Source organism: Rhinolophus sinicus, chromosome 1, assembly GCF_057876585.1.
Source record: "Rhinolophus sinicus isolate RSI-liver-muscle chromosome 1, RSI-T2T, whole genome shotgun sequence".
In the NCBI taxonomy this organism is placed as follows: Eukaryota; Metazoa; Chordata; class Mammalia; order Chiroptera; family Rhinolophidae; genus Rhinolophus; species Rhinolophus sinicus.
In genome coordinates this window covers 172508960-172532681 of record NC_142501.1, presented here as the reverse complement: position 1 = coordinate 172532681, position 23722 = coordinate 172508960, and positions in this window count along the sequence as shown.

Sequence of the window (23722 nt, the reverse complement as noted above, 5' to 3'; positions counted from 1 at the left end):
ACAAAAGAAGTAAAACATATGAATAATAAAATGGCAATAACTACATATCTATCAATAATCACTTTAAATGTGAATGAAATAAATGTTCCAATCAAAAGATAGGGTGGCTGAATGGGTAAGAAATCAAGACACTTACATATACTGCCCGCAAGAGACTCACCTCAGATCAAAAGGCACACATAGACTGAAAGTAAAGGGATGGGAATTTTTTTTTTTTTAATGAAAATGGAAACAAACAAGCAAACAAACAGGAGCAATACTTATACCAGATAAAATAGACTTTAAAACAAACCAGTAACCCCACTTGCAAGTATTTATCCAAAGAAACCCAAAATGCTACGTTGAGGGGATGTGTGCTTCCATATATTCATTGCAGCATTATTTACAATGGCCAAGACAGCCTTGGCATCTGTCGATGGATGAATGGATAAAGAGAAGGTGATACATATGTACAATGGGATATTGCTCAGCCATGAAACGGAATGGGTTCTTACCATCTGCATGGATGGACCTGGATGGTATTGTGCTGAATGGAGTAAGTCAGACAGAGAAAGACAGATGCAATGTTATTTTACTTCTATGTGGACTCTAAAGAACAAAACAAACAAACAAACAAACAAAACAGAAACAAACTCATAAATATAGAGAACATTTTGATAGTTGCCAGATGGGAGGTGAGTTACCCCAAAATGGGAATGGATTAAGACATACAAATTTGATGTTATAAAATAGTCATCATGATGTAAAGTAAAGCATAGAAATAGAGTCAAGAATGGTAATAATTATGTATAATGTCTGGTGGGTACTAGACTAATCAGGGTGATCACTTCTTAAATTATGTAAATGTCTGACTGCTATGCTGCACACCTGAAATTATTTGTAGAATAATATTAAATGTCAACTGTAATTGAAAAATTAAAAAGGGGAAAATGGTGAAGGGAATAGAGATTCAAATTTCCAATTATATACATAAAAAAATAATGGGGAAGTAATGTGCAGCACAGCAAATGTAGTCAATAATATTGTGATAGTGTTGTACAATGTGAGATGGTTGCTGGACTTATGATGATTCCTTCTTTAGGTATATAAATGTTGAATAATTATGGTGCACACCTGAAAGTAATATAATATTGTATGTTAGCTATATTGTAATAAAAATCTAAAAACGTAAGATTCCTGATATAAAGCACTGTGCAAATAGCCTTAAGAAAATGGAATTAATCTGAGTTGGTGGTGTGATTAAAGTTTGATTAAGAGGATATGAGGGATCAAATAGAGGAATTAGTCAAACTAAGTGTGCTAGATGTTTCCACAGACCACTCAAAAATTACTAAAGATTATGATGAGAAAATCTGAATTACTTATTTTTCTCAAAGATCTATAAGAATATCTAAAAAGAATATAATATGTTAAAAGAATATAATTTTATTGAACAATTGTTTGTATTCATAGTGATATTTTTCCTTTTGAGCCTCTATCATGTGCTAGATACCTTGCCAAGCACTTCTCATATCTTATCTCATTTAATTCTTATAACAGTCCAGCATAAATTTAAGAAATACTCTAATTCACTGTATTTCAACATTTGATTATCTTGATTTCTACTTTGACAAACTGAAATCCTCATCATGTTTATTGAGTGTATAAAACACAATCTGTGTTTGAGTTCATGCTCAGTAATTGAAATGTCTTGCTTGTATTATTAAGCAATATTCATACTCAATTAAAAGGGAAATCAAGCAATTAAGAAGAAAACATATTTTTGCCACATGCCAGTCCCATTATTTGGACAATACATTATTCATAATAAAAATGGTACGTAGAGTACTCCATACATTGACATTTATTACTTAGCTAAACTCATATCTCTTGTTAATTACTAAGGAAATTTACATCTTAAAATATCTCTTTGGATCTCATTTTCTAATTATTATTTGCATATCTAATACCTACAGGGCTATTTGAATCAATTCTCTGAGACATACACATGAGATGCTATGTGTTTTCACCTTGTTTATAAAATAAGATGCATTCATATAAAATAAGTGTAAAATATCCCCTAGGTAAAAATTTATTCTCAAATGAGTAAATTAAAATCATGCAGTGTGAAATTTCTGTCAAGGTAATGCATTTTTTCAATAAAGTAATTTAATATCAATCAGTGATACAATTGAAGGCTAAATTATTTCATATTTCAATAAAAGATGAAGTATGAGACTCATGCTGAATAGGTGCCTAGATATAGGTATAGATATAGATATAGATGATATAGATATGTATATGACAGCCAATAAATACATTTGCAGGAATCAATATCTTAACCTATCAAAATGGTAAATTGATAAAAACCATTGGTTGGTTACATTCTGTTAATTAAATATTATATATAGGAAGAAATATGGGTATTTTCAAATAAATGCTGATAAAGTACTAACGTTTTTAATATAGGAAAAACTCTTACATTTTAAAATATAAATTTTTATCTTTATAATTTTCATAAAGAATCATGTTTTCTGATATTGAGTCAGTATGAATTTGAGTCATTGATTAACTTGTTCTGATTTCCAATCACGTTGTTTCTTTGTGCTGTAGATGCTTGCTGTTAATTTTTTTATTATGATTATCTATGATATTACTTTTATGATGACATATAACAAATAAACATAGTTATCTGTTAAAAGAAATTATTTTATTTATGGAAGTAGCACGAAATTTTCCCTGAAAATTCCTGTTTTAATATTTGTATCTGCCATTCTTTTCCTTTCCTTAGAAAGAGACACAGAGGAAGAGAAACTAACTTTTTATAACCATGTTCTCTTTAGTAATAATGAGTAAATACCTGTTGTTGATCATTTTAAACGGCATCTAATGAGACATTAACTAACCCATACACATTTCTTTCCTTCTTCATTTGCTAATTTTTCATTTCTTTAGTGCTTTTTATAAGAACTAATATTTTTCTTTGTCTCAAAACCCATTAATTTCTTCAAAACTAGAAACTGTATCATCTAGTATTAAAAATATTTTCTTGATGCAGTCATTATAGAAAATTCCTAAAAAAAATTAAAAAGAGAACTACCATACGATCTATAATAGCAATTCCACTTCCAGTATTTATCCGAAGAAAACAAAGTCACTAATTTGAATTGATTATACACACCCCTATGTTTATTACAGCACTATTTACAATAGTCAAAATATGGAAGCAACTAAATGTTCATGGATGAATACAAAAATAAGATGTAGTGTGTGAGTGTGTGTGTGTGTGTGTGTGTGTATAAAGTAAAATATTACTCAGCCATGAAAAAAATGAAATCTTGCCATTTATGACAATGTGGATGGACCTAGAGGGTATTATGCTAAGTGCAATAAGTCAGACAGAGAAAGGCAAATACAATATGATTTTTTAACTTACATGTGAAATCTAAGAAAATCAAAATCAAAACGATCAAACAACAAAACAGAAAACAGACTCATAGATATAGGAAGTAATGTAGTTCTTACATTGTTATACAGAATTAGGAGAGGGGACTAAGGTGAAATAGGTGAGGAGACTAACAGGTATTTCCTTCCAGTTATAAAATAAATAAATCATGTGAATGTAATATACAGCATAGGAAATATAGTTAATAATATTTTAATAACTTTTTATGCTGACAGACGGTAACTAGACTTATTGTGGTAATCCTTTCATAATGTATATAAATATTGAGTCACCATGATGCATACCTGAAACTAATAGGATACTGCATGCAAAAATACTTAAATAAAAAACATTATTTTCTTAAAGATCAGAAATAATATAAAGTATTAGGATAGAAATAAACTTAAATGATCATTAGATATGCAGTTCTCCTCTATGATCCCTCCAACAAGTCATCATCTTTCCCTCTATTCAAATACCTTTATTGAAATAGACCCCTCCTTTTAGATCATTCTAAGTATTTAAAATATCTGTCTAATCTAGAACCAAAATAAGTATTCTTAGAATTTCCACTTATTGTTTCTTGACCTGATTATCCGGGCTAAAACTAAAGATACATATCCCCAGTTGTGCTTTTATGCATTACTCATTTAACCACAAATACTTACTGACTGATACTCTACCACACAGAGTTAGGTACCCTTCCTCAAGTTGAGTACGACCCAGTGGTTAAGGCTAACACAATAGTAGATGATTATAATGTGTTTGCTAAATGGTTCTCATAGAAATCAAAGGAGGTAGGTATGTAATTACGTAGTATGTTACTTAATTCAAGCTCACAAGAAAAGGAAACTAAATAATTCCAGGTCTCTTTGTCCTTTGCTCCTTCTTGGATCTGGATTGTAGATGTGTTATGTCCCTATAAACTCTCATCATCTCTGGGAGCAGTGAGCTACTTTCTGTGATGGTCATGTCCTTTCCAGATACAATATTTTGCAAGAGGGAGGAACAAATCACTATAGTAGTAGTAAATGCATCTGTTATTCCTTGAGATTGAGACAGATTTTCTTCAATCTGATAATCTTTTTGGACCCTATTGTTTCTTGGATTTTGCTACCTTTTCTGTAGAGGTATTTATCCTTCCTTTACATCTCTGCTTCAGGTTCTTTAATAATTTTTCCTCAGTAACTTAGCATTTTTTAGTCATGTGTCACTTAATGACAGGGGTATATCCTGAGAAACGTTGTTAGGTGATTTCATTGTTGTAGGAACATCATAGAGTGCAGTTACACAAACCTAGGTGGTATAGCCAACTACACACGTAGGCTATGTAGCATAACCTGTTGCCTCTAGGCTACAAACCTGTACAGATGTTACTGTACTGAATACTCTGGCAATTGTAACATAAAGGTGAGTATTTGCATATCTAAAATATTTAAAAATAGAGAAGGTACAATTAAAATATGGTATAAAAGGTGAAAAAAATGGTACACTTGTATAGAGCACATACAAGAGCGTATGGCATGGATGGAACTTGCAGGACTGGAATTAGTTTGGGTGAGTCAGAGCTTGAGTGGTGAGTTAATGTGGAGGCCTATCACATTAGTGTACCCTACTGCACACTTAATAAACTCTGTCCCACAAGCCGTGCTTCCCTCTGACAGAGTGAGAAATAGAGCATCAAAGATGTCAGTGCTGCTCCATGAGCAGGGATGTGAGCTGGACTGATTGGAAATATATTGAGGAGAAACTGGCTGGGTAAAGCTTAGATCACCATAATAGTGACTGTCAGGAAGGAGCAAAAGGTGTCCTGAGGATCAGCAGGAATTTTAAAAAAAATCAAGATGGAGAGATAAAGGAACATAAGGGATTCATAACAATGTAATTTTGGCTATTGCATATCGGAGCGCTGGTCAGATTAAAGAACTCTGTGATAATCATTAAAAAGAAGAGGGGGAGCGCAGAGTATAACATGAAGAAATTATAGAATTGAGGACTGGATATTTTAACTTTGGAAATACGTTTTTGGTTCCATAGACCCTGTTTTGCACAAATGTCTCTCTGGCATTGAATTCATGGAAGAAGTAAAATTTATCGATACTTTACATCATTACAACCTGAAAGTATTTCCAAAGTATAGAGACAGACTGGCTCCACACTACCACAGAAAGCTTTGCTAAAGTCGCAGTAGCACTTACTGTTTGTTAAGGTAGCTCTTGTGGACCTGTGTACAGGATCTTAGGTGCATAAAAAAGAATTTACACAGTGTACTATAAAGACCATGAAGCTAGATGTGGGCGGGCTGTAGCACCCTCTAAATATGTAGCTATGAGGACAGGCTCCTCTATGTTTAAAGAGGTCGGTGGCTGACTGATTGGGATGCAATCTGTACACACAAAATTGAGGAGCTGTAAGTGAGAGAGAATCTATTGCCAAGCCCCACAGACATTGCTCCCATCAGAGAAAAGGAAGTTCCTCCTGAACCACATATCCTTCCATTTCTTAAAGGCAATTCAGCCCCATTAGAATAGTATAGGACCACCATCATACAGGCACTTTGTCCTTGACGGAGCTTTCATTATGCAGTGCATGACTCTGTTTCACAGTGACAATTCACTCTTCTGATTTTTCTCTTATTTTTCATACAGATTCTTCTGAATCCCCTTTACAGGTTTCCCCTTGGCTATATCAGATTGCCTCGGGGCTATGTCCTATACCTTCTTCTTTTATTTTTCTCCATAAATTATTTTTAGGTGATTCCATCTATTATTAGAGATTTAAAAAATCATTTGTGAGCTTGAAAAATCCTAAAGCTTTACCTTTAGGCAAAGCTACCCAATTATGTATTTGATATTCCATGGGGCTGTCCCCCAGGCATCTGAAATTTATAACTCCCAAATCTGAAATCTGAAATTTTCTCTCCCTTTCACATCCAACCCCTGTGATTACAAATTCAAGATAGGAATATATTCAATTCACTCACGTATCCCCATCTTCACTGCCACCGTTCTAGTTCAAGCCACCATTGTCTCAGGCCTGGATTATTGCAATAACCTCCTAATGCATCTCCTCATGTATCATCCTTTAAACTGTCTAAAATTTATTTTAATATGACTAGTTGATTTCTTTCATAAAAATCCTTCAACGGCTTTCTGTTATTTTTAACATAAAATAAAAATTTAATAATAATGCCTGTAAGACACTGAAAGAGCTGATCTCTACTTCTGTTTGAGTCTAGTCCAATGCCCCTCTCTTCATAACCAATTTCCCTCTAGAATCATTTGTATTCTTTTATTTCAGGAAAGACAACAAATTATGCCTCAGCTGTGTCCTTATTACACTTATACCACAGCAGCTGACTCTACTTACCCTTCAGAGCACAACTTAGGTGGCTTGCTTTATTTATTTATTTATTTATTACACAGAGCTTCCCTGACACTACACTCTTGGTTGTTGCTTTAAAGGACTTACCACGTTTTGTTATTATGTTTACATTCGAGTTTTAACTATTTAATCATTATCATCCCAACTAAACTGGAATTCCAGTGTGGTGAGGGACCAACTTCATTCACTTAAACAAAGATGTACAGATTTATTTTAAAATAACATTTGCAGTTTTTATGTTACACGAGACATAACAGTTTTGAACAATATCATTGCTATCACTTCATTTCGCTAGATCTTTTGGCAATATTTGACACAATTGAGCACCTTTGCTCAGTATTTAGAATACTGTCATACTGCCTACCTCATAAGAGATTCACAGTAAATTTTTGGTGTATGAGTAAGTAAACTAAAGAATTGTTATTAAAAATTTTAAATGAAAACTAGACCAGAAGGTAAAATAATAAGCTATCTCTTTGTTTTCTCAAGCTATAACTTTTCCCTGTAATGTTTTAAATTTTCAAAACACCATGTCTTGACTATTTTGATACCAGAGTGGATTATTTGGTAAACTCTAAATTCAGATTAATCAGAATTTGAAACTTACTTGTGCCATGTCTTAGCTGTCATTAACCAACTAGTAAGTTCTCTACTGAGCCTTACATTTTGTTCACAAAATGGTGACAATAATGTATATCTATTACAGTAAGTAGTTGCTTAATAAAGGATAGGTATTTTTTTTTCCTAAGGAGATCATAAAGACTAGAATAAATTTGAAAGTACATATGCTTTCTTCACATTATGTCATTCAGTGCACTCATAACTCTTGGATGCAAAATCCAGATAATATTTTAAATAGAATTATTGTAAATATCAAATAACATCAGGTAAATAAGATATCAGAAAAGAGCCTGCAACTTAGGTTCTGAATGAGTGGTGGATTTTTTGTTGTTGTTATCATATGTCAACATCATCATCCAAGAAATATGCAAAAAAAAAAGAGAACTGCACCATAGTTTAATCTTGAAGCTACCAATTTGTTATATCATAAATGATTACTATAGCTCTGAGTTGATTTCAGCCAATAGAAAAGCCTTTGGGCTGGTTTCTGTGATAATGGAAGAACACTACTGAATCTGGTTCATTTATGCAAGGCAGCAAAATGTTTTCCCAAAGAGGGAGATACTTTCTGTATTTTAAATGTTTGTTTCTGCTAAGGTCAGTTTTACAAATGGAAAAATTATACCTACTATTCCTATTAATCACTCTAGAAAACCCGAACCAAAATAATGAAAACAAAAATAATCAAACTAAGGTGTTAGCTATTTTTAATTTATTTTTCCAGCATCACATCAGCTGTTCACATCCTCAACAGTCCATATTCCAAAGAAATATTTCCTTTGTACCTACCTTAAAATAACTTATTGTGTGTGTATACTATTAATGATAAATGGATGAAGGAAGATTTAAAATTATAAAATCAAACATTATATTAGAGTAAAACAATAATTGAGAATCAATCAAATATGCTATTTGCTGTTTTGCAGTTTGAGTTCTTAGAACAAGAGTATTTTCCTGGTAAGTTGGAGACAAATTCACTGTATAATATGTTTGAGGATAAAAGAACATTTTGCTGCTTAGAATTGTAGGCTTTCTTACCACTTCATCCAAAATTTAGGAACACATAATTTATAAACAAAGTACTTTATGAAAAATACAAATTCATTTCATATATTCCTGCATTTTAAAATTCTCTATATTTATCTGCATTAAAGTAAAATAGTAGCAAATTTTTACTTTATATTTCAGATTCTTTATTTTCCCTCCACATCACAGTAAGAATCAGAAAAAGATTACAACAAATTTGACATTTGCTTTCAACATAAGTTAGAGTGTTTGAACAATTTCCCCAAACTCCTCATTATTTAGTTTACTAAAGGAGTTTGCTTTGTGCAATATATTTCATAAAACAGTTTTATGAATTCAAATATTAAAGGATATGGAGGAAATAACTTGAGAATTGTGAACTTCAGATTTTAATGTATAAAAACTACGATGGTACACTTGCTCTATTTTTCTCACAAATTTGATATAAGGATACATGTAAGGGGGCCTGAGCAAGCTGGGCTAGTTAGAAAGGCCTACCCATGAAGTCTAACGAAAGCTTGAAAAATGGTGATAACCAGGATGTAAGGTGTGACATCAGTTTTGTCGATTCTGTCATAATATCATCTAAACATGTCAGGAGTGGGAAGAGGACACATGCAATCTTTTAACCAAGTGATAATGTTTGCAAGTTATTTTATAAAAAGAGATGTTTGAGAGGTAAAATCATAGCTAGTAATAATAATCAAACATATCTTTTTACACTCAGTAAAACCCAAAATTCAACCAAATAAATTTGAAGATCTAATTGGCTTTGTTAAGCAATTCATGAATCTGCCAGCATCCCATCTAGCAAGCAGAGATACTCCAAGGGGTTGTCCACAATGAAAAGTTTTATGGGAAGAAAGGTGGGGCAAGGGAGCTATTTGCAAAAGAAAGGAGGATAGTATTTTTAGATCAGAACATCTTGTTTAGGTGGGGAAGGGAACTAGCAGGGTTCTTTTACGCAGATTGCCTCTTCCTCCTCTCAGGGGTGGAGATGTACCAAGGGACAGATTACCTCATTGATGCTGACAAGAAAATTCCAGACTTGTTTGTTGATCAAGATCGCATTTCTGGGAGAGGTTGAAACTACAGTTAAATTGGGTATTAAATCTACATTAGGTATCATGAGCTTTAGGCATTGCGTGATGCCATTTTCAGCTTGTGGCTTTCTTTTTAACACCAAGGTTTTAGCTTTTTATAGTCAATCAGGGAAAGCTAAATAAGTACCAGTACTAAACTCAAAAAATTAAACCGCAAGAAATTTTTAAGAGTTATATAGAAGAAGACCTAGATTTCAGAGCTTCCTGAAGGGGCATATATTTTGAAAATTAAGCATTATCACAATTAATAATAAATAGATAACAAAAGATTCAAAATATTTAAGGTTCATTTGCTTTCCTTACAGGCCTATTATCATTAATTGTGATAAGCACCTCCTATTAATGGTCAAATCAAATCTTGTGACCCTTACCATCTTCAGTCAGATTTTCAGCTTCTGAGCCACTTGACACAGTGTTTCACATGTTCTCCCCACGTGCCTTCTCCAATCACTGCTGCCATGCCTTTTTTGATCAGACAGTTAACTTTCTATCTGTATATGTTTCTTTTCTGCAGGTGTCTAGCCAAGAAAAACTTGAAGAAAAATTAGGTAGGGTCTTGTTCTTTTACATAAAACTATAATAAAAGGGATTGGTGTTGATGCCTATGTAGACAAATAGACCATTGGACAGTTTAGAGAGCTAAGAGAGTACTCCACGTATTTATGAAAGCTTAATACATGACAAACCAGGCAGTAATGATCCATAATGGTGTTGAAAACATGGTTACCCATATGGGTACAAAACAAACAAACAAAAATATATTCTTCTCATACCAGAAATAAAGCAATTCTATTAGGTTGGTGCAAAAGTAATTGCGATTTAAAAGGTTAAAAACGATTGCAAAAACTGCAATTACTTTTACACCAACTTAATAGAAGGATTAAAGACTTAAATAAGAATTTAGGATGGGAAAGAACTTTTTATAAGACCAGTGCTCTAACTCCTGAGCAATAGGGCCAGGAATGGTCTTTTTAAATGAGAAAAACAAAAAGATGAATGATGCTGAAAACAATAAATTGAATTATCATAAATTTATAAATTGAAAAATTCAAAATCTGGAAGGTATTTTTGCAACACATAACAAGTATATATATAATATATCATATATATAATATATATGATATATATCATATATACATATATACATATATACATATATATGATATATATAATATATATCATATATATCATAAAGAATAACACATATAAAACATAAAATGTAACAAATAAAACAAAAATATGTAATTTTATGTTATTTAAATTTTATTTTTAAAAAGTCATTAAAAATCATTAAAGTGAAAACAAATGGAAAGTAAATCGAAAGGTCAAATAAGAATGTTACAAAAGCTTACACATACTTGATGGATAAAATGTGCTCAATTTCATTAGCAATCTGGAAATGCAAATTGAGCCAAAAACTAGTTTGGCAAAAATTAAATGAGTGACAACACAATAGCTTGACAAGGATATGGAGTAAATACAATTTTATTTGGTGTTGATAGAAATATAAAGTGATGCACCCACATTGGAAGGCATCCTGTAAAGCTAAGAACATAGATGCTTTGTTCTTGGCATATACTCTAGAACACCTTACTTGTTTGAATGAGACTTACAAGAATGTTTACATAAACATTGTTGGTAATTGGAAAAAAAATGTGTGAAAACTACCCAAATATCCATTGAGAAGATAATGGATATAAAGCTTTCTTTTAGTGACTATGAATGAGACATCTGGAGTCAGACTTTATAGATTTGAATCCCGGGTTTACTACTAATTTTTCTAAAGTTATTTCACTTCTCTGTATCTCAGTTTGCTCATATATAAAATATTGATTTTGAGAGCTTCTATCACTAATGGTTCTTGGAGAAATAAAATGTCTTTTCATTTATTTAAATGTTTAATTTTTTACAGGAATATATTGTGGTTTTCAATGTGCTGGACTTATACTTATCCAATGTATTCTTAATTTATTATGCTTTACAGGATATTATAAATGATATAAATTAAAATATTATTTCTAGCAGATCATTTCTGGTGTCAACAAATAGAATCAATTACTGTATATTGATTTTGTATCCTGTTAACTTGCTAAATTTACTCATTAGTTCTAGGATATTTTTTATATGTTCCTTAGGATTTCCTACATAATTATTCATGTTTCTGTGAATAAAGTTTTGTCTGGTAGTCTGGTATTCTTCCTTGCTCATTAGACTGCATTTTGTTTCTTCTGTCCCCCCAACCCCCTGCTGCTAAGGCACTGATTAGGACAATCATACTTAAAAAAAATAAATAAATATGGTGAATTATATTGACTTCGTATGTTGTATCAACTTTGCATTCCTGGGGGGAAATACACCACATTGTCTTAATTTCTTATTCTTTTCATATATTGTTAAGTTCAACTTACTAAAGTTTTTGTTAAAAAATTTTGTGTCTGTGTTCATAAGAGTTATTGGTCTGCTTGGTTGCCAAAAATGAGAAAAAGAAAAAAAAGAAGAAGTTATTGGTCTGCAATTCTCTTTTTCTGGCTTTCTCATCAAGAAAATGTTTGCCTACCAGAATGACATTATGTGCAGAATTTTACTGAAGAATTATGGTAATATTTCTTCAGTAAAGTTTTGAATAAGTTAATTGTGAAACCATCAAGAGTTAGAGTTTTCTTCAAAGAAAAACGTTTAACTACAAATTTATTTAGCAGATGCAGGGCTACTCAGTTTATCTATTGCTTATTGTATGTACTTTGGTAATGAATGTGTCCACTTCATCTACGTGGTTGAATATATTGTCATAATTTATTAATAATATTCCCTAATTAAACTTTTAATATCTGTAAAATGTACAATATTCAATGATGTCTCCTTTCTCATTCTTGTTATCTGCAATTTTTGTGTTTTTTTCTTGATGAGTGTGGCTAGGGAACTGTCATTATGATCATTTCAAGAACTAGGTTTGCTTACAGTTATTTTTTTCTATTTTTGTGTTGTCTCTTTTAATAATTCCTGCTCTTATTTTTAACTTTCTTTTGCTTGCTTAGGCTTTAATTTGGTTTTCTTAGTTTTCTAATTTCTTAAGTTAGAAAATTAAGTCACTGTTATTAACATTTGTATATGGGAATTCTTCCACATGGACACACTGATTAGCACTCAGCTGAAGACTTAAGTTTATCCCTGTAAATTTCGTGTGTGTGCGTGTGTGTGCACGCACACAAATGACACATTCATTACTCTCTCCTCCCCATTGCTCTGCCCTGTAAATTTTACCTGCCTTGGTCTTCCTAACTCTGAACTCTGTTTTTTTCAATTAGGGAAACTGTCAAAATCTGTTTGGGTTCCTCCTTCGTACACTGCTGCCTGGGAACACTCTTTAGGCACCAAGGTATGAATCACTTCGTATGTTTCTGTTCTCTCAGAGATAGATGTCTGTTGCCCAAAATTTAAAAACATTGTTTCATATATTTTGTCCATTTTTCATTTGTTTAAGATAGTGATATTAACCTGTTTCCTATTAATCCATCATGTCCAAAAATAGAAGTGATTATTAGTTTTTGGCTATAGACACATAGTCAGGCATTAAGAATTTGTCTCTTCCTGTTTTAATTAGTGGGATGCCAAACTTAAAAATATATCACTGCCTTAATTATCACAGTCTTGTCATCACAGCTACTGATAGTAGAACATAGCATCTAAGTTTGAATCCATAGAAATAACCCAGAAGTTAATCTTTCAGCTATCTCTTTTTGTTAAGGAGGACTCAGACCAAAATCAAAATATTTATTTAATATATTACTCCAGTGATGGTTCACATGGGGGATTGATTTGGGCAATTATTTTCATTTACTTTTTAGTATTAAGTAAAATTCCTAGTTTAACTATAACCATTTAAAAAATGATCCGCATTTAAACATGGCTGCTTATAGTATATGACTTAATGCTTACTTTGCTTTTGTAAAACAAAGACAACTTAACTCCTTTTGCAGTTTCACATTCTTTGTTCTCAGAATTTTATACCTCTCCATAATAAACAACGATACCATTTTTCATCATGCACTCAGGTTTTTTAACATCCACATACTCTGAATTCCACTGGATTCCATGTAGCACCCAAAGCCTAGATCCAAGAAGTTTTCCCTAAGTGATCAAATGCATGGCATTGATCATGGTACCTTGAAAATGACCCTCAGGATACCCCATATGCTAACATACCGATATTTGTTCCAACAGTTATAGGAGGAAGGGAAAATTCATGGGTGGGAAAAAAAAAATCAAAGTCAAAAACTAATTATTAAAATAAATGTCAGGCCTATACATTTTGAAATGTAATTCTTGGTTATATTTATGAAAAGGCTGCTTAAAAAGATACACATCTCTGCATTAAAAAAATAGAATACAATTATATTAGTGCCATCTCATGGAGAAAACTACTGCTGCCATGCCGTAATAATCTGTGATCCCCAATGTTTTATTCCCTTATCAATGTACTTTTATTCATGCACTCACATTTAGCTCATATACATATACATACAACACTTTATTTTTCTCTGTCACTTTTGGTGAAGAATGCAATAACAAAAGAATATTTTAAACTGTATGAACTACAAGTGTTCTGATAGCCACTTATAATGGTCACATGTATATTTATCTCAAAATGGAATTTAAATCAACAAAAAATACTGCATCAAAATATTTTAGTGCAATTCAATGATTATAAATAAATAATCACTAAATTCATCATCTATCTTGGAATCATTTGATACTTAAACAGCAATGATATGCAGTTTAAGATGGAACCTCTGTTCATTTATGGTTCTCATAAGGTTGTAGAAATCATCCACATTTTGCGTATGACTGGATATTAGTGGAGAAGAAATTTCCAACATAACAGAAGTGCTAAAGGATGTGTCCAATTTCCCTTCCTCTAATTATTTGGACCCGGCTATTTATAGATTAGAGATTACAAAGAAAACTTGACAAAGTTCCCCAGCATCAAGAAATTGAAATTCTCTTTAAATTCACACATGCTGCCCAGAATTTTTAGAGCTTCCTAGAAATTGTACTAATTCCAGATTGCATAGCAATGATTTTCATTCACTGCAAATTCTCCTAACCACTCTTGTCAGCAAAAGGAGGAAATATGTTTGGTCTATTTATTCACTAAAATTGTACTACCTGGAAAGAATTTCTGAGATATTTATAATCCATCATAGAAATTCTACTAGTTCTGGATAATATATGAATCACAGGGAAAGAATAAGCCCTTTTTCGTCTGGTTCTAAATTTACAAAAGTTAACATTAAGTAAAGGAGATCAGAGACTCAATTGTGACCTTTTCCAGGCATGTACTAAAATGATCTTAGAGGATAAAACAAAAGTCAGCAGAACCAGTTTATTAGGCTGATCAAATGCTCCTTTCTATAGAGACACGTTATAGAACCTTTCCTTCTGTTTGGTGTCAAGCAGCCTTTATAGTCATCCATTCTATGAATATAGAGTGTGTTATATAAAGAGATTGTTTTCCATAACATTCAAGAGCAAACTCACAAATAAATTTTGTTAAAAAAAAAAAAAGTTACAGAACTTTAGCTATGACAGGGACTGTGGAAAATATCTAGTTCAGTATCTCCAATTTTATAAATAATAAAATTGAGCCCAGTTTTCATTGAAGAGATTTCTTCAGTTTACCTCGTTTTTGTTTTTGCCTATTTCCCCAGCCTAATCACATTGTACATTGTAAATGATTACGTTTACTACTATTGATTTAAGGAAAACTCACATTGCTTCAAATGTTATCAGTTTAGCTTTAAATTTCAGCACCAGTGATCACCCTCTCTCTAATTATATATTTCTATGTGCTTTTATATGTAAAAAAAAAAAGTCAGTATTGGGTTCTTAGTGTGTAACATTCCTCATCACAAATCATGTAAACTCTTGAATACATTTACTTTTTTATTTGTTCACAATCCATATATGAATATTATAGTATATTTATCACAGTCTATATTAGATAGAAATCTCAACTTTGTCAAGATGCAAACAAAAATGCCCCAATTTTATTCAAGGTAAGCTGCTATTTTCTAGGTTTGGGCACACTTAATAAAAATGGTGCTGTGAATAGCAATTTATTTGGTCACACACTCCAACTGGTGGGGTGAGTTCAGAGCTCACATTACCTGCTGAAGCTACCCCTCGCGATAAAAGTGATCAATATTAGTAAAGAACTACATGGACTCATCAAAATCACAGTTAGCCCACCATACTCGTACATCATTAACGAAATAGACCTTAATGGGAAGGAGAAAAGTCATTAGATTAGAGACTAGATAGGGCTATTCCATTTTCTCCTGAGGACCTGAAAGTTTCCTTCTTTCTCTTTTTCACGTTTTCACTTGGCTTGAAAGATAAGACCCAGATTGAAAGATTCTCAAGATTATTCCCTGCTTGGGAATTGCCACCTCCATAAGGTCAAATAGGAGTCAAGTTAGGGATCATGAAGAGAAAATAGTAAAGCAGTGAACTTACTTGTATGTCTTTCTTCACTCTAGACCATGAACAAAGTGATCATAAGGAAACTTCAAAGCACACATAAAGCCTCTCTTACTTAGCTAGAAATAAAATAATTTATAGTTGAAACGAAATATACCCAATGTAGTGAGAATTTTTCTGATTTATGCTTTCTGCAATATATACCAGGGGTACCAAAAAAAAATGTCTACAAGTGCACACTGTGGTTGATGTTGTTCAGGCAGTAGTTCACCATAATCAGAAGTGTCTGGATGCTGATGGTAACCACTTTGAGCACCTCTTGTAATTACAGAAGTCAAATGTGACTTGTATTCATCTTTTGTTATTGGTATTTAGGAATCCAGTTTTTTCCTTTCTTAAAATGTGTATGCATTTTTTGGGCCATATATATATTTGTAAATATGACAAGGGAAACAGGTGATGGCATAGTTGATGGCATAGGGAAATTGGAGCTCTTATCCCTCTCGTCCCAAAATATGACTACTACCTTGAATTATAAAGACAAATTCTGACCTTCACCTTTTATCATAATTTAGCACTACATATGGGAATTTGGAACCTCAAAAGCAAACCAGTAGAAAGAGAAAGAAGTTAAATTTGACAAGATTAAGATTAGGGAAGGAGGCTTAGAAAGGATTCATATGCAGATCTAATAATTAAAAGTCCTATCTAAATGGATGTGACAAATTCATTTGAACCTGGGCCAACAAGAAAATCCACACAAGTTCCATGGGGTGGGTTGGAATTAAAAGAAATAGTGGTACTTTTTTAGTGCAGAAATATGTAACTTGGTTGTCACTCTTTCCAGAGCAAAAGAATCTCTAGCAGCAGCTGAGGTGATTCTGTATTAATTCTCTGTCAGTACCTTGTGTGGTCCTGGATAGAATATTTCTTAAAGTTGTTTTCCTAACAACATCATTTATATTGATGAGAAAAAGAAGAAATTTCAATGTATTTGTGTCCTCTAAATATGATGACTTGTTCTGCTTAGTAAGACTTGCCCACAAGAAAACATTTACACAAAATTTCTCTCTTTGAGTAACATAAACCCATTTAAGTCTAGAGTTAAACAAACCCTATATATTCAATGTGTGGGGTTTAAGCCAATGGAAAAGAGTCTCATTTTTATTTTAAAAAGGGGGAGGGAGGTAAGGAAGAATTGTTGAGAAATAAACCATTTCTGATAAAGAAATAAGGAATTGATAATAAGCGTTTGGGGAACACAATACACCATAGGAGTTATCAGTATCCTTAACATTGCTATCTAATCATTGATCATCATCTCTAATCTTATTTGAACTATAATCAGACTGTGACATGGTTCATCATCTTTCCTCCTTGACATACTTTCTTCCTCTGACTTCCAGATCAGTACATTCTCCTGGTTTTCCTCCTTTTGAACTGATGGCTTATTTTTCATCTCCTTCGCTGTTTCTTCCTCATGTCTCTGACATCTCGAAATGTGAGTTCTGGTACTCAGTCTTGACTTTTTTTTCTTACTATAAAATTTACTCCGTTGGTGTCATATAAAGTTTTGTGGCTTTAAATATTTTCTATGTGCTGACAAATCCCTAATAGGGATTTACAGCATAATCATCATGCCCAGGCCTTGACAACTCCACATGGATAGCTATAAAAAAGCACAAAACAATATTAATATAGCTAAATTATTTTCTTCTTAAATTTAGTATTTAGTATTTGCTTAACTTCTTTTTTTCTTGACTTTTTTTCCTTTCTATTCAATATTTCTGTGTGCTTAAAATTTGATTCAAACTTTATAAGGAGTCTCTTGTAAATAAATGATAGTCAGATTTTTCTTTTAATTGGATGATATAGAATTATTGCAATCATTGATATATCTGTATTTATTATTTTAATGTCTTAAATTGTATGTGCTATTACGGTATATTTCTATGCCATCACTATTGCAATACCCTACTTTTGATTGTCAGTAATTTTTTTCATTTATTCTACTAGTTAGAATATTATACATTCTACTTCTAATTTTTGTCATTTTAGCTATGTTATCATTAATTCTTAAGTAATCAAAGTCTAAAATTATTCAATATATTTATTATTTTCCCTTAATACAACAACCTGAGACTAATTTAATGTCAAACATACCAGGTGACATTTATATGCTGGTTTTATCATGTGTATTATTTGTTTATGAAACCCAAAAAGGAGTTAATTATTATTGTTTTAACAGATTTCTTTAGATTTATGCATTTATTTATAACTATTTTGTTCTTTATTTGTTTTTCATCTTGGAATTTTCCTTTGGTATTATTTTCTTCTGTGTACATTATGTCCCTAAGAATTATCTTTAGTGGTATTTCATTTGTACCAAAATCTGTTTATTGTCCTTAGGGAAATTTTTTTTTTTCTTTCACTTCAGATTTTAAAAGGATGTTTGTCAAGAAAACATTGACTTTATATGGAGCAAAACATCTTTCCACTACTTTCTGACTTCCTTTTTTTTTTTAGAAAGTCAGTGTCATTTTAATCTTTATTTCATTGAAAATAAATTTAATCTTTTTCTGATACTATTACGATCAAGTATGGGTACATGATTTTCTAAATACTCATATTCTTAATCCAAAAGCAAGTTTCACAACTTTACATATATCTCTATGTTCCTATTTTTCTAATAAACTTCGTAAGTCTTTGATGTATTTTTTCAAAAGTGCTAGGCTTCCAGCTTCTTATCTGTATATGTAAAGAGCTTGGAAGTTGTTACTCCAATCCTCATAACAAGAAAATATCTGAATAAACTGAAAATCAACAGTTCTCCTAAGATATATCAGAAGGTTGAGGACACAGAGCACACTGCTGCTCTGAAAACTGGAGAGAGCAGTGGACACACAGAATTACAGGTTACTAGGAGCAGAGCCCACTGGAGCCAAGAACTGGTAGGAGCTTTAAACTGCAATTGACAAACTGCTGGAAACTGAGTGTGGACTAACTTAAGAATTAAAATCTCCTGGTGCCTTGTCTCAAGGGGAGCACGCATTTTGTGAGTTTGACCTCCAAGTGTCCCTCCAGGAGTCATCACTATGGTGAAAATCAGAGAAAAATACTCTTGTACTTTCATCAGGGAAAGGGAAAAGTAACCATTTAATATAAGCTCATGGGAAAGTTAATCCTTTAGAAAAACATTCTCAGCATTCTTTTCTCCTCCTACCCCAAAGGGAAACTATTTTGACAGATGCTGGAGCCTGAGCCAAGTGGAAAAAAGGAAGTACCCAGTTCCAGCACCTTCTAGCCTTCCTGCCTCTCCAGAAAGGGATGAAAGCTGAGAAGCACTTTTGCAAGTTACGACCCAGGGGCACAAATGCAGGAAAATACTTAGACTTAATCATAGGATTATACAATGATTCCCCACCTCCCTCCCTATACCTCACTACCTCAGCAACAGGGTTCCTGGAAAATAACACAGGATTACAGCAGAAAGAACTGCAAGGCTAGGCTCTATTTAAGAAGTCGCTAGGGAAACCTGAAGAACACAGGGGAGACAAAAACAATGACACTAGAGAAAATTGAATAATTCGATATATACAGCTACAAAAAAATAAATAAATATAAAGAAATAAATACAATGCAACTCCTATCATATAAACTTAAACCCTTACACTAAGGCCTGTTTACCTGAGTTCCTATTACTCCATCCACCATGTCTACTTTCAACAAAGTATTATAAGGCATGTTAAACCGCATGAAAAACACAGTCTAAAAGACAAAGCAAGCCACAGAACCAGACTTGCAAGTGGCAGAAGTTTGGAAATGTAAGATAAGAAAGTTAAAATAACCATGATTAATATGCTAAGGGCTCCAATGAGAAAAGTAGAAAACATGCAAGAACAAATAAGTAATGTAAGCAGAGATGTTGGAAACTCTAAGAAGTAAAAGGAAATGCTAGAAATCAAAGGCTCTGTAACAATAATGAAGTATGCTTTTGATGGGCAAATCAGTAGAATTGACTGAGCTGAGAAAAGAATCAGTGAGCTTCAGCATATGCCAATAGAAACCTCTAAAATAATAATTCAAAGAGAAAAACATGGAACAAAAATGAGAAGAGATATACAGGAACTGTAGGACAATGACAAAAGGTATAATGTACAGAAGAGGAAAAAGAGAGAAAGGAGCAGAAAAAATATTTGAAGTAATATCTGAGAAGTCTCCAAAATTAATCCCAGGCATCAATCCATAGACCTAGGAATGTGAGATCACCAAACAGGATAAATGCCCTACCAAAAATATATAACTAGGCATATCTTATTCAACCTGCAGAAAACAAACGATACAAAAAAGTTTTGAAAGAACCTGGGGCAGAGGGCAGGGTGTGGGCAAAGAGTGCAGGGACCCCATACCTATAGAAGAACAAGAAACAAAAACAAGAATTGCATTAGGCTTCTTTTCACAAACCATTCAAACTAGAAGTGAATGGAGTCAAAAGTTTAATGTGTTGAAAGAAAAAACTACCAACCTAGAATTCTGTATCCAGTGAAATACTCAAAAAGAAGAAGAAATGAAGATCTTCTTGGTCAACAAAAACTGAAGGGAATTGTCACCAGCAGACCTGATTTGCAAGAAAAGTTAAAAGAAGTTCTTCAGAGAGAGAAAAATGGCACAGGTTAGAAACTCAGATCTATGTAAAGAAAAGTGTTAGAGAAGGAATAAAGAAGGGAAAATAAACATTTTTATTTCTCTCATTCTTATTTGATCTACTTGATACCAGTTTGTTCAAAATAATAATATCAACCATGTATTGTGTGATTGTAGCTTATGGACAAATGAAATAAGTGACAGAATGCTTTAAGAAACAGAAGGGAGGAATTGGGGGTATTCCGTTATAAAGTATCTGCACTACTCATGCAATGATGTAGTGTTATTTGAAAGTGAACTTAGATAGTTGTAAATGTATATTGAAAACTCTAGGACAATCATAATAAATTTTTTTTTAAACAGGTATAATTGATATGCTAAGAGGGGAGAGAAAATGAGATAATATAAAATGCTCAATTAAAACCACAGAAGGCAGAAAAAGAGTGGACGATGAAGAAAAAAATAACAAAATTAATATAAAAATAGTTATAAATACTATTATTAATACAAATATATCAATAATCACAATAAATGTTATTCATACACCAGTTCAGAGATGGACTGTCAGAGAAAATAAACCAAAAAACAACTATATTTTATCTACAAGAAATTCACATGCAGTATAAATTCACATGTAGAATAAAAGTCAAGGAATGGAGAAAGATACATCATGGTAACAAATCAAAAGAACACAGTAGTAGCTGTATTAATTTCAGAAATAGCACATTCAGAATAAGGAAAAGTATCAGGGATAAAGAGAACCATTACATAATGATAAAGGGGTCAATTCTCTAAGACATAACAGTCTTTAATGGGATTGTGCTTAAAAACCAATTTTCAAAATGCATGACGCCAAACCTGATAGAACTGCAAAGAGAAATACATAAGTCCTCTATTAGAACTGGAGACTTCAACACCCCTCCACACCAGTAATTGATAGATCCAGAAGGCAGAAGTTCAGTAAGAATATAGTTGAACAGAACATCACCATCAGTGAACTGGATCTGTATTCTGCATGACATATTAAAAGATATAAAAGAGATGCCGCAGACTAAAAGAAAATATTTGCAAAGCAGATTATCTGATAAAAGACTCATGTCCAAAATATAAAAGGAACGCTTAAAGCTCAACATTAAGAAAAACAATAGATGAATGAATAAGGAATATGTGCTACAGACACAGACACACACACACACACACACACACACACACACACACACACAATGGAACATTACTTAGCAATGAAAAATAATGAAATCTTCTCATTTTTCGATAACATGGATGGACCTAGAGGGTGTTATGCTAAGTGAAATAAGTCAGGCAGACAAAGACATACACTGTATGGTTTCACTGATATGTGGAATCTAAATAAGCTAAACAAACAAACAAAACAAAACAAAACAAAAACAGACTCATAGAAAGAGAGATCAAAGGGATGGTTGCTAGAGGGGATGGAGGATGGGGAGATGAGGGAAAACAGTGAAGGGGAATATAGTCAATAATATTGTGATAAGTTTCCATGGTGACAGATGATTACCAGAATTAGTGAGGTGATCACAGTGTAAGGTATAAAAATGTTGAATCACTATATTATACACGAGAAACTAACATAATATTGAATACCAATTATACTTAAATTAAAACATAAATAAATAAAAGATCTGAACAGACACATCATCAGAGATAGTAATCAATAGCAAGTAAACATATTACTCGTAAAAGGTGCTCAACATCATAATATGTTAGGGAATCACAAATTAAAACAAGAATGAGATACCATTGTATACCTCTTAGAATTATATACCATAAATTGGCAAAACTGACATTACTAAATGGTGGTGAGGGATGCAGAGCAAAATAAATTCTCCTTCTTTGATGGTGGGGATGCAAGAAGTTACCACAACTTTGGAAGACCATTTGGCAGTTTCTTACAAAGCTAATCATAATCCTAGCATATGACCCAGTCAGTAATCATGCTTTTATGTATGTACCCAAATGATTTAGAAATTCATATACACATGGAAACATGCACATTGATACATACAACAGCTTTATTCATAATCGTCAAAAAATGAAAACTGTGACACATCCACACAATGGAATATTATCCAGTGATATAAAGAAAGGACATATCAAGCCATGAAAAGACATGGAGGAACCTTAAATGTTTATTGATTAATGAAAAAGCCAATGTGAAAAGACTACATACTATTTGATTCCAACTATATAACATTCTGTAAAAGGCAATATTATAGAGACGGTAAAAAGATTAGCAGCTGCCAGGGTTTCAGGGAAAGGGGGCAGTAGCAAAAGAAGGACCATGGGATGTTTAATGCACTACACCCCTTTTGTATGACACTGTTATGGTGGATACATGTCGTTATACTTTTGTCAAAACCCATAGAATTTACAACATACAGTGAACTGAAATGTAAAATATGGACTTTAGTTAATAGTAATATATCAATATTGACTAATCAATTATAATGTGTATGACACTAACGCAAAATGTTGATAATGATGTAGGATGTTCCTTAGTAAATGCCATGGTTCATAGTCTCATGGAGCTGAAGAATGGATACACAGATCAGGGAGCGGCAAAGAGTTATAAAGGAAGATAGTTTATTATAGTAAGCAAAGAGTTACAGCTCCCGAGCAGGAGGGGGTACCGGAAGCTGGGATGCCCACTAGCTAAGGCAAAAGCTTGTGTTTATATACCTTTCTTTCTTCCTGGGAGGGGGATGTTGGGATGTGGGTGCCTATGGGTACAAAGTTTCCCAGACTTGCTCTACTGCTCAGCTTGGGGAAAGCCTTTGAAACAAACCCTTTTGTCCCAGAATATGATTGATGACATTTTTGTCCTGGGACAGTTGTCCTGGTACAGTTTCCCTGGTACAGGTAAGTTCTGTTTTTGCTCAGTCTACCAAGGAGTCTATAACTGCCTGATCTCATACTAACTAATCTGTCCAATAATAGGGGAAACTCTGGGGTGGGGGGAAGTGGAAAAGTATAAGGACTCTGTATTATCTGCTCAATTTTC